We start from the raw sequence: 13,045 nt of genomic DNA, 5'->3' as shown, positions 1-13,045 counted from the left end.
TTTATAAAATTGCATGTGGCCTCCAGACCAGGGATGCAGCAAGGATCCCTGGGGTCTGATTGGACACTGGGAGTGACCAAGCCCAGCCAGTCCTCCCCAGAGCCCACTGAGAACCGACTTGCTGTTTTAGCTGCGGTGGGACCTCTTAGCTTCCCAGAGTCCCAGGGGCTTCTCCTGATGCCAGGGCAGGGCCGGGTCTGGTCCCACCCCAACCCTTTCCTATCATCCAGGATGTGTTCAGTATTTTTCTGGACCTTTTCCCAGAGGAAGCAGGGGGGAAAGCCTTGGGCAGATTCCCTGGAGGCCCCATTCTGTTCTCTCCCTGGGATGGTTTGGCTGCTTGGAGAGCCTTGAGAGTGAGAGTGGAGAGCTAATTCTGTCCCATAGCTTGGCCAAGCAAAGGAGAGTGACAAGCACCGAACCCCCGAGGGGCAGGCAGTGTGTGCTAGCCCTGCAAAGAAGACTTGTGTCCTGGGAAATGTCCCAGTTGCCGTGCTTTGGGTCCCTCCCCATCCCCAAAGAGCACCAGATTGCAGGTGGGCACCGAGCCCGGGGAGTTGCCAGACCCAAGCTCCATCCTGGCACTGCTCCAGGGGAACCAGGCTATTTGTCCTGGCAAGTGGTCAGAAATCGAATCCTGTGGCCACCGTCCCAGAGTGCTTTGAGAATGGACTCTCTTCTTCTCAGGCCAAACTGATGGTTGGAAGGGACCGGGATGACAGAAAGCCTCTGGGCTGACCACGTGGCTTGGCCCTAGCTCCCCCCAAGAACCCCATCTGATGGGGGAGACAGCCCTTGCCCCTGGGGATGTCCCAGTCTGATGGGAGCCACAAAAAGGAGTGAGGTCACAAATGAATCCAATTGCCTGAGTCCTGATGAGGACAGAGGGAAGAGAGCAGTTGTGGGCGGTGGACGAGGGGGTCATCCAGGGAGAGGAGAGACCCGCCTTCACCCCCCACCCAGTGCATCTGGGACTTCTCCCCCCAAGGGGTCTTCTCCAATATTCAGGAGGGGAGCCCGGCAGTCTGTCTGTGAAGAAGACTTCAATATATAGACACCCCTCGCTTCAGGCAAAGCCAGGAGGTGACAAATGTCCCTTGACACAGTGGGAAGGTCTGGCGCCACTCAGGGGCATCCCAGTAGGGCTGAGCTCTCTGTGAGTGGGGCTGTTATGCTGTGATTCAACAGACAAACATTTGCAAACACATCTTTGCAGAAACTAGGGGCTGTTACTGAGGACCAGAGTGGCTCAGACTAGACTGGGGGCCATTGCCCCTCCAGCCCCACCCCACACCTCTCACAGCCCCCTGGGGCCCTCTGCTCCCAGCAGCCCCACTGCTCAGACGCCCACCCCGAGCACCCAGCTTCTCCCAGACGCACCGGGCAGCTCCCCAAGGGGTGGGAGGCCCAGGTATTCGGGGGGAGGAATCCAGATTCTGGAGTTCCACTGGTCTGGGTTCAAGTGCCAGCTCCACCATCTCCTGTGGATGGTGTCCCCTTTCCTCCCTTGCAGAGTGGAGGTGATCGTGCCCTCCTGTCCTGGGGCTGGGGGAGTACCTGGTATGAATTCGACCTAAGAAGCCCTGCAAACACGAGGAGAGGGTGGATGCTGGTGGCCCCCAAGGCTCCCAGCCAGGACCCAACTGCTCCTTGAGACACCCAGGGTCACCGCCACAGCCTGGCCTGCAAGTCCTGGCTGGCTCCCATGTGGTTGGGGTGGTATGTAGCTGTGGCTCAGAAGACCCCAGCAGGGTGGTGGGTGGGGGCAGGAGGAGGCCCCGGGGGAGGGCAGAACAAAAGGTCCCCGGCAGGACGGGAGATGCCTCATGAGGAACTGGGGCTGGTGTCCTCCAGTGCATGGCAGGCAGGGCAGGACATTTACAGGACATTTCCCCGGCACCTCCCATCATCATCGGCTCTGGGTAGCCCCTTGGTGCCCAAGTCTCTCCGTGGCTCAGAAGGAGAATAAGCGTAGAAGTTCCCCTGGAAGGTCCTGCTGGGAATGGCAGCGTCTCCATTTCCTGCTGGGAAGCTGCTCTCTGCCTCGGGTGAGGCAGGGCCCTCCCCGAGGCACCGTCCCACACTAGCTGGCAGGGAAAGCCAGTGCAGGGTGACTTGGCCCGACCCAGGAGGCTGGTCAGCCGGCTCCCGGCGGTGTGACCCAACGGGACCACCGACTTCTCAGGACTGAACCACTAGAAGCTCCCTGCTACCCTGCCATCTGTCCACCCTTCCCCGGGGGATTTTGAGGACCCTCGTGGGAGGAATAACAAAAAAGCACTTTGCAAATGTCAGCCCTTACATCGAAGCTAGGCTGCCCACCCAGGTTTGGGGCAGCTGTGTGGGAATGTTTCTGCAGGGTCCTGAGCATGGAGACCGGGTCTCTAAGGTCACCAGGTCTCGTCCGCATGACCAGGCCCCTGGCCACCTCTCCAGCCCATCTCGGCAGCTCTCCATTCCGGGAACACACTGAGCTCTCGCCCGGAGCCCCCGGGGCTCTCTGCACGCACCATCCTGTCCCTCCACCTGGAACTCTGTCTTTACTGCCCCCATCCCAGCCTGCAAGCCCCGCCTCAGACGTCACCTCCTGGAGGCGCCCACCTGACCACGCGGCTCTGGGTGGCTCCGTCTCAGAATTTCGCTATTTCACTCATCACCCGTCTCACCACCTGCCGTTGTCATTAGTTTTGCACACAGCAGCTCTACTGAGACGTAATTCACACACCACACAGCACCCACGCAAGTGCGCACACAGCTGTGCAGCCACCACCACTGTCACTTTTAGATCATGTTCATCACCCCACAAAGGAACCCTGTCCCCTTAGCCGTCGCTCTCCCCAACTCCCTCAGCCCCTGACAACCACTGAGCTATTTCCTGTCTGTCCCTGTGGATTTGCCTATTCTGGCCACTTGATATGGCTGCAGCCACACAGTGTGGCCTTCGGTGACGGGCTTCTTTCACTTGACACAGTGCTCTCAGCTTCTGTCCCGGTGCAGCATGTGCAGGGACGGGTTCCTCCTCGCCGCTGAGCATCTCCCACTGTGTGGACTCCCGCTCTCCGTGCCTGGTGCATATTCTGAACTGTTACTATTTGCTGGCTGCTGTGGTCTGTCTGCCTCTGTCCTCATCTGGACCAGACACTGCCTGAGGGCAGGGGTGGCCTGCCTGTGCCCAGCGCCTGGAAGATCGCCTGGCACAGACTAAGCCTTGGCAGATACCGATTGTCTGAACAAAAAGTGAACCCTCGCGGGAGGCAGGCGACATCGGCCCCCTGCCCTTCACCCAGTACACCCCGTTCTCCCGTCCACTTCCCTACGTCTCCCCAAGGACCCCGGAACAATAAAGACCGACGTGTAGTAACACGCTGTGCCACATGCCACATCGGCGTTTCCTCAGCTGTGGCTCTGGTGGCACTTTGGTTGGGAGCTTGCTCCGTGCTGGGGCGTCCCCTGTGCTGTGGCATGTTTGCAACATCCCTATGTCTACTCACTAGTTGCCAGGAGCACCTCCCCCTCCCAGCTGTGACAACCAAAAAAGTTCCCGGACATGGACAAATGTCCCCTAAGGAGCTAAACCGCCCCCTGTGAGGACCCCTGGTCTACATGCCTTCCTCCTTTCTTCTTTGTAGCAACCCAGAGCCAGCAGTAGTGGCACTGAGTAGCCAGGGACGCTGAGGCCAGGTGTGAATGGTGCACCCCCAGGCTGGGCCCTCGACCCCACATGGGGGAGCCAGGAACCCAGGAGGCCTCAACCCTCTGGGCCACCCATGTCACCGCCTGAGTTGCTCTTTCCCTGGACTTGGTTTGCAGCTCCTTCGGGCTGCCCTCTTGGTGAGTTGCGCCAGCGCTGCAGAGTTTTCCAGCCTGCCTCTCCCCCTTCTAAATCCTTGTCATTCCTTTCATTTTTCAGTGTTCACAAGACAAAGGAAATAAGCACTTGGAGGAAGACACAAGCTGTGTTTGTTCCTTCAAGCTGCTGCTGTGATGTAACTGGATCCTACTTGGGAAGGTCACCTCGGGACCCTGGGCACAGCCCCAGCCATGGGCACGTTGACTTCTGCAGCCCTGGCATGTTGAGTGTGAGATAAGACTAAACGTCCCCCAAATGCCACCACGGATTCCCCGTGGCAGTGAGCTTCTTGTGGGGGACGGGGGGTGGGGCAGGTGCTGGCCCAGCCCACCCTTCCCAGCCGTGCCAGGTGCACCCCGCCTGCTAACACGCTGGCTGAGTGGCCGAGCTGGGGGAGCCCACGTGGCCAGCCCAGCTGGGAGCTGTGGAGCCTGCAGAGACGGGAAGAGACTAGAGCTTGGAGCTGACCGTATCTGGCTGAGATTCCGAATCCTGGCTCTGGGGGACCTTGAGTTTAACCTTAACCTTAACCTAACCTCCCTAAGCCTGTTTCCTCATCTATGGGATGCAACCAAATAAACCTGTCCTCCGCTGAGTTGCCTGTGAAAATCGAGGGAGGAATATATATAAGAAATGAATGCATGTGCCCTTGGTATTATTACCAAGTAACAAATTAACACATTTGTATTTATTTTATCATAAAAGTAATAAACTGCTATGTGCTTGGTCCATGACAGACCCTAACTCAGATGCCTTTAATCATTAAAATCTCCCAATATTTCACAGGAAACGGGCAGAGGAAGATGACGTAATCTTCCCAGGGCTCATTTCACAGCTAGTAATGGCAGAGCTGGGATTCGAACCCCAGAGTCTAGTTGCAAACCCCTAGTTCTTAATCCCTGGGTTTCGTGGCTACTGAATAAGAAGCCCGGTACACATAGAACATGAACACAGTACTGGCCATTAGTCATCGATACCTTTGTCCGGCCCGTGACCTGGCTTCTCCCTGGACGATCCATGTCAATGTGGCTGTCGCATTCCAGCACCTCTCGGCCCCACTGCTGGCTCCCTGGTTGCAGGTGGCACAAGGCGGGCTGGCCTTGGGCGGGCTTCTGAGGCCCTTCTGTGATCAGATGTGTTCAAGATGAGTCTCCTTCCAGAGCTGGTTGGGGCCAGCCCTGATCTCTTAACTGGGGCCTGGGAGGGAACGAAGCGTCCACTTCTTCGGGGCCCCATCCCTTCCTCAAACTGTCTCTCTTTCTCTCTCCAGCCCCCAGGGTGGGGCACAAAGCTGGCACCCAAGGGCTCATTGCTCCCCCTGGCTGATCCCTGGAACCTCTAAAAGGTGCTTTGCAGGTCACTTGTCGGGAGTGAGGAAGCGGCGCTGGCAGGGTCCCCACCCCCGTGTGAACAGTGGCAGACAGGCAGCAGCTCACCAGCGCCACACGCCAGGGCCAGCTCCCCGGGTCTCCCCCAGGCTGCCCCGAGTTCCCACCCGGAGCCAGGGTCAGCTGCCCCTCCCAGAGGGCATAAGGGGTTGGGCTGTTTCTCTGTCCCAGGCCCCAGCAACTGTCTCTGGAATGGATGCAGGGAGCTGAAGACCAGGCGTAAGAACTGGGCAGAGGCCAAGAGATGCGGCCGGACCACAGTCCCCAGATCCTGCCACCAGATGGTCTGGTGAGGCACAGCTGTCGCAGCTGCCATCACCGCTGGACCCTAGGACACCCTGCCCTGGATGCTTCCTGCTGCCACCACCCCATTAAAGTGAGCCCCTCCACCCCACTCCTCTGAATAGCTTGTGCTGAGTCAAAGGCTGGGGGTGCGTCTCGCTGTCACCCACGCCTCAGCAGCTTGGGACAGGAGAGCAAACATGGAGACTGTGTGTCTGACGCCTTCAGTAGGAAGCGCCGCTGGAAACACCCCAAGCCTCAGATGGTGCCCTCACCAGCAGATGGTCCCCACGAGCACGGGCAGATTCTCTGAGGGATTACCAGTCCCATTCACAGAGATTCTTCCTTGGGTAAAAAGGGGAGAATGTATTGATTCACGAAACTGGAAAGCCCAATGAGACAGTTTCAGGTATGGCTGGATCCAGGGTGCAAGTGGCGTTTCCGGGACCCAGTTGGGACCCGGTTTCTCTTTCTCTGTGCTTCATTTCCACATCCTCTGGGCTGGCTTCGTTCCCAGACATCTTGCTCTCTGACGTCTGCCTCAGCTCCAGCCTCATGGCCTCCCAGGTTCAAGGGCAGCAGGAAAAGGGAGACTTTTTCTTTCTAATCGCCCAGAGTTAGTTGTGCCTAGTTCTGGTTGACTTGGGTGGAGTCACATGTTCATGTGTGAGCCAATCACAGCAGCCAGAGGAATGCGACGCTCTGGCAGCCAGGCCTGAGTCTTGTGCTCTGTGTCTGCAGCCAAGGGGGAACCAGCCCATTGAAACACATGGGGAGGGGTGGTTCCCCGAAAGTCCAAGGGGGTGCCCTTGCCAGGGAAGGAAGAAAGGATGCTGGGTAGTAGAAACAACAGCTGTCACCAGAATGACCCCTGGGGGACTCCCTGACTCGCCATTGGGACTTTGAGTGACAGTTGGCTGATACTCTGACAGGCAGTGCTGAGTACCCAGGACTTTGTCTTCTCCTGACTGACAGCTGGCCAGTGTGGTGACAGGCCGTTGGTGGCCCCTCCTGACGGCTGGCCCCTCCTGACTGGCAGTCAGCGGGTGTCCTGGTGGGCGGTTGGCAGCACAGCGCTTGGCAGTTGACCAGTCCCATCTGGTGGCCTGTCGTGGGCGGCTCTAAGGTAGGGAGGGAGGCCTGCCTCGGCCCCTCCCTGCAGTAGTGGGGACAGCCTGGCACCACTGAGCCGCAGCCACAGAGAGAATGGTGATGGGGGACCGGGCTGGTTCTAAAAGCCTCTTGTCCCTATGCGGTAGCAAGAGCCTCTGTCCAGCAGGAGTAAGAGGCCATTTTGGGCCAGCCGTGCCCTCTGGGAGCCAGTGGCCTTGGGGTGGAGGAGTTAGGGAAGTGTTAGAATGAATGTCTGGTTTGTCCCTGCTCGTTGGGTGCCACTCAAATTTCAACAAATAGGTTTTTTGTTTTCTTTTTTTTGTTAATATGTCCAACTTGTCTGGACCAACGAATAGTTTGCAAAGGCCCGCCATATGCCAGGCGCTGGGGGATGCGGCTTGTCCTCACTGAGCTTCCAGCCCGTCGGGGAGAGGGGCCTGGCCCGTGAAACGCCGCAGTGGACGTGACACATGTCAGTCAGGGGTCCGAGCAGGACTGGGAGGCGACACACAGGTGAGGCTGGGGAGGAGGGGAGGGTGTTAGGGGCAGTGGGAGAGGTGGGAGCAGCTGAAGTGAGGGCGTGCAGGCCATCGGGGGCTCTGAGCATCGGCCAGCCAAACTAGAGGGGACAGGCAGGCCCTGGTAGGGAGTTCGGTCCCCATGCCAAGAGAGAAGGTGTTCAAGCAGGGCAGTGCCATGGTCAGACTTGCATCTTAGAAAGGTCCTTCTGGATCCAAAGCGGCTGATTGTGGGGGATGCGGGTGGAAGTGGAGAAGCCCTGGGCAGAAGCCCCACGTGTGTGCCACGGAGGACCCGGCCAGGCCTCGCTCTGCACAGAGCAGAATCTCACCATGTCTCGGTGAGGACATTTACGGAACTCTTGTTCCCAGTTTCTGTCCTACAGTTCCTCACTTACCACTCCTGAGAGGCAGGGCCGTGGCTCCCATCGGATGGGTGAAGCCATCAGGACTCACGGAGGGGCCATCACATGGGCCCAGCAAGGAAGCATGGGGCAGGACCAGCCCTTCAGACTTGTGCCTGCAGGGCTGGGATTTCTCCTTGACGCCCGAGGCTCCTGAAATGAGGCTGCTCTGCAGGGCCCTGGGGCCTGGGGTGAGGCAGGAAAGAGTTCCCTGAACACCACCATGTTTCTGCTCCCCAGCTCTTCTGCTCCCCAGTTCCCGGGCCCTGGGCTGTGCCCATGGCCGACCTCTCACCAGGTCCCGTCAGCTCTTCTTTCCCATCTTCCCAGGCTCCCAGGCTCTCCCCTCCCCACCCCCACACCCTCCACAAAGGCTTCTGCCACACCTGGACTTTTGGACAGTCCCCTCTCTGCCTCCAAGGTGTCCCATCCCCTTGGGCACCCCCACCACACAGCCAGGGAGTCTTTTTCCAGAACACAGATCTGACCATCTGAACACTTCCCCCACCCCCGACCACCCCCAACTCCTGCTTAGAACCTTCAATGGCTCCTCATCGCCCACAGGATAAAATTTTATTACTCCTCAGCAAGTCCTGAAAAGCTCTTTCTGACCTGCTCCAGCCAACGAGGGTTCCACGAGTCTCACTGAATGATTTTCCAGAATGGGAGGAAGATCATCTCCCTAGACAAGCATTAAAGGAAACCCTTTATTCTCATCAGCAAATGGAAAGATGGAAATAAAAGAAATGAAAATATGAGTCTACGGCCACACCACCCTGAACGTGCCGATCTCTTCTGATCTTGGGAGCTCAGCAGGGTCGGGCTGGTTAGCACTTGGATGGGAGAAATAAGAAGGCTGGCACACAAAGGCGTGTGCATGAGGCTGCTCACTGCAGCATTACATGTTTTGCAAAAAAACTGGAAACTACACAAATTATGGTACATATTTGCACAGTGGAACACTACACAGGGATGGAAATGAACAGATTCTGCTACGTGCGACCACGTGGATGAATCTCACAGGCACAATATTGAGCAGAAAGGAGCCAGATATGAAAAACTTTGTTCTGTATGATGCCATTTATATGAAGTTCAAAACAGGCACAACTAATCTGTGGAGATAGGGGTAACTGTCGTGATTACCTTCGGGGCTGGTATGGCGGGGGGAGTCTGCTGGGGGCTGGGAATGTTCGGTGTCGTGATCTGGGTGCTGGTTACACAGGAGGACACACATGTGACATCGATTGAGCTGCACACTTCAGAACTGTATCCTGCATGGAAGTCCCACCTCATTGTAAAAGGCAGCAAGTAGTAAAGATCATGGTTCATCCACATTAGAAATATTGTGCATTTGTTAGAAAGGATGCGTGTGACCCGGGCTGCCTGCACCGCATCATCAGTAAACAACTGCAGAGGAACGTGAACATCGCCATCCCGTTGTCATCAAAGCCCGCGATCCCCTGTCCACCCCCGTGTGCGCGTTTGTGAGGACGGAGAGGGTGGAAGTCCTGAAATATGTAAGGGGGTGGGGTTGGCTCAGAATGATTCATTCTTCGTCTATCTTTGTGTTTCCACTGGTTGCCGCGAACACGTGTGACTTTCAGAGTTGCTGAAAAGAGATTTGAATGAAAGAATGAAAAGTGAGAATGGGAAGGTGGCTGAGAGCTCTGGCTTCGGGCTCAAAGCCACCTGGATTGCTTTGTCACCACTAACTCAGTGACCTAAGGAAGAGGATTCATCCAGCCCAGGCCCATCTCTGGGGCCTTGCATGGATTACAGGAGGTCATGTGTGCCAGGCACTGCATGGCATAGGACCCTGCCCAGGCGGCGGTGGCTGTCAGTATTGTGATCCCTCCCTCCACATCCCTGCCACATGTCAGAAGGATGGGAACTGGGCTGAGAAAGGGTCTCTAGGGATCAGCTGCTGTGCGGTCAAGGACAGACAGAAGACCCAGAGGCCACCGCAGGGCCACAGATGGAGGCTGGTCCATGTTTCTGGCTCCTGCCTGAGGCCAGGATGACAGATGGCCCCTGAAGGAAAGGTCACTGTCTCCCAAGCTGTGTATTTGGCGAAGGCAGGCGGGCGGGGCGCCTTCTGTGGCGGATGTCTGGCGTTTGGGGGCCGGGACCTCGCCGGCACCCGGACTTTATTTTGGTTACTGAAGATGGGAAGGTTCGGGTCATAAATAACTGCCTGGCCGGGCAGCCAGCCGCTCCCCCGGGTGGCCCGCGGGCCCCAGGCCTCTCCAAGGCCAGCGTGTCCCCCGCCTGGCGGCGGCTCGGAAGCCCAGTGGGGAGGCGGGGGAGAGAGGAAAGGGGTCTCGGGGCCTGGGTTCAGAGCAAGGTTAGCCAAATAGTGGATAAATTAAGCGAAGGAAACAGACAGCTCCCCTCACCGTGAACTTTTCACCCAGCTAAGCTGCTCCTCACCCACTCTCAGGTGGCGGCGGCGGCTCCCGCCCCGGGGCTGTCACCTCTCAGGGGGATCGTCACCTGCCTCTTCCCCCCACCGCTGCCGCCAGCCCAGGTGAGTCTGAGGATGAGGGCGCCTCGCGAGCCAGCCACGGCCCAGGCCCAGCAAAGAGCTGCCATCGCCTCTTCTAGAAACGCAGGGCTTTGACCCAGCTGAAGTTCACACTTGGGCGGGTTGGCCAGACCACCTCTGCTCCTTCCCTCCCCTCACCCCAAATCCCAGTGAACCCCAGCACCCACCCTTGACAGGGACAGGGGACCCCTGCAGGTGAGCCAGGGCTGTCCTTCCTGTAGTTGGCCCTGGAGGTTCAGGGTGTCTCCCCAGCATGACCCTCCTCTCTTTGCTTTTTTCCAGCCTCAGTCAGCTCCTCCTTCAGGGAGTCAGGGAAGAGGCCCCGCAGTGTCTACGTGGGCTTGAGGGGCCCCCCAAACGACGCCACTGCCCCAGCCTCCTGCCGCAAGCAGCTTGCTCTGCAGTCACTGGGGCCCCCTTGGGCCAGGCCCCATGGACAGCAAAGTGGCCTCTCAGGCCATCAAGCCACAGAGTGTGTGCCAGAGGAGGCATGTGGGCCAGGCGGGACTGTAGGGACAAGGAGGGTCTGCAGAAGAGTTCCGTCCTGAGCTCCTGCCTGCCTCTATACTTTGCCCTCAGCCCGGCTCCCCCATGCATTCGAGTTGTGCACACTGAGAAGATGCACAACTCGAATGCATGGGGGAGCCGGGCTCAGGGCAAAGGGTGATCCAGGCGGGGCACAGCGGGACGCACTGGGGACACCAAACATGGCCTGGGGTCATTCACTCCACAATGAGTTATCGACTGAGCTCTTGCTGCACGCTGAGCACTGGGCCCAGTGCCTGCACTCTTGGAGGTGGGAGAGACATCAGAAGGTGGGCGGACAGACATGGACACTGACCAGCCACAGGGCAGATGCCAGACAGTGGCAAGGCCTCCACGGAGGTTTGATAGAATCACTGGAGCATGGCTTTGGCTGGGGTGGTTGTCAAGGGGTTAGGGGCAGTGTCAGAGGCCAGGAAGTGGGCAGGTACCAGATCAAGGTCATGAGCTGAGATTTGCCCTTGGCCCTCTTTGTAGATTGTCCTCCTGTCGTCTGCTCAAGGTGACTCCCACCTCTCTGACAAGGGCACCATCAGGTCCTACCAATCACAGGGAGAACTAAGAAACGACGAGACCTCCAGGAGGAGGTGGTCAGAATGGAAGCTGGGCTCTGTCACTTGCCATCTGTGTGACGTGGACACCTGACTTCCACCCTGGAGCCTCAGTGTGGGTTTCTGTAAAATGGGAGCTCAATACCGACCTTCCCAGGATTGAGGAGGAGTGACAGCGTGCAGCTGCGGGGAAGCAAGCACGCCCGAGAGAGGGCGGAGTGGGGGAGCGGAGCTTGCAGCTTGGCAAGCCCCTCTTCTCACTGTCATGGACATTCAAGAGTGGCCAACGCCCCGGGGAGGAAGTGAAAACCTAACGTTTTGGTCCCCACCATCTGTATCTTTCTCCTTTCCCCGGGGATGCATGCGGTGCTGAAGGCCTGAGATCTCTGTAGGAAAAGAGGACTGGACCATCCCTCGTGCCTCTCACCTCTCAGGTCTGCATTTCTGTGGCTGTGGACTCGGACAAGCTGCCTGTGCCTCCACTGCACCCAGAACCATCTTTCTCCTTAAATAGATGTATCTGGTCAAGATCCTGGCTCCTTGAGTTGTGTTCCTAAGAGTGGGGCACTGCTGCACGGACTGGTCACTCCCTCCTGCAGGGTCCTCCTGGGGTGAGGGGCCTGCCAGCTCTGGACAGGGGCCTGCTGGGACAGACCCTGAGCTCATCACCCCATAATCATAGGCTGTGGCCTGGGAGACAGAGAACTTGGGCCCAGGATGGAAAGGATGAGAATTTGGCTCTTCTACAAAAAGATCCCTGATTTCAGGAAATCTTCCTGGGATTCCAAAACTTATCACCATTCTTTTGTTTCCCAACATGAAATTGGCTCTATGCTTTCTGCAAAAATAATACATATACTCATTATTTTGTAAAGTTAAAATAATGTTAAAACACATTCAGGGCTGGTGGGTTAGCTCAGTTGGTTAGAGCACAGCCTTGTAACACCAAGGTCCAGGGTTCGGATCCCCGTACCAGCCAGCCACCAAAAAAAAAAAAAAAAACCCACATTCCGTTGTGGGTTGACATCTCACCTCATTCCCTTAAAGCTGTATCTGTCCCTGAGGAAGTGCTCCATGCAGATACGTCAAATGAATGAATGAATGGGTGGATGGATGGATGGATGGATGTAGGGGGAATAAACTAGCCCCAAATTAAACTTATGTGATCATTCAAACAGAGCTGACCACTGTTAAAATGGGTCCTTGTGCTCATCAGCTTCCTGCTCCCCAAAGAAACAGGTTCTCCCTGGAGCTGGGCCCATTAAACAGCGGGATTTCCCCTGGGGACTGTGTCCTTTCTGCTTCCTGTCTTTCCCACAGTTCTTGGGCCAGGGGCTTCCCAGAACAGATGATCTACCATAGGCTCATTGTTTTAAGATATTTATTCAGTATCATTAAAAAGATGGTATCGTGACAAGAAAAAAAAAGATGGAGAAAAAATTGGGCATCCACCAAACTACCCAAGCAAGTACCACTTTTCTGTCTGCGCGTGGTCCTGATGACCCAGCTCAGAGCAGACAGACTTGTGCTCAGACATAGCTGCGACCTTTTCACTTTTTTTTTTACAATTTATGATTTTTACTTAACACTTTAATAGATGTTTACTGTATTGCTGCATAATCTTCAAAATTCTCACTTTACAGATCATTTTAATGGCTTTATACTATTCCTCGGTGGTTTTGCTATATTTCTGGAAAGTTCTTTCTCTAATGGACGTTTAGGTTGTTTCCAGTTTTGGTTCTTTTGTGTGTGGGTTTTTTTTTTTTTTTTGCTGTTGACAATCATGCAACCATGCATATTTTTTTTTTGTTTGTCCTTTTTTTTTTTTCGTGTCCGGCAACGGATCGCAAC

This window comes from Galeopterus variegatus, unplaced genomic scaffold, assembly GCF_000696425.1.
Source record: "Galeopterus variegatus unplaced genomic scaffold, G_variegatus-3.0.2 Scaffold2792, whole genome shotgun sequence".
Lineage (NCBI taxonomy): Eukaryota > Metazoa > Chordata > Mammalia > Dermoptera > Cynocephalidae > Galeopterus > Galeopterus variegatus.
Note: the sequence above shows the minus strand (reverse complement) of the source record.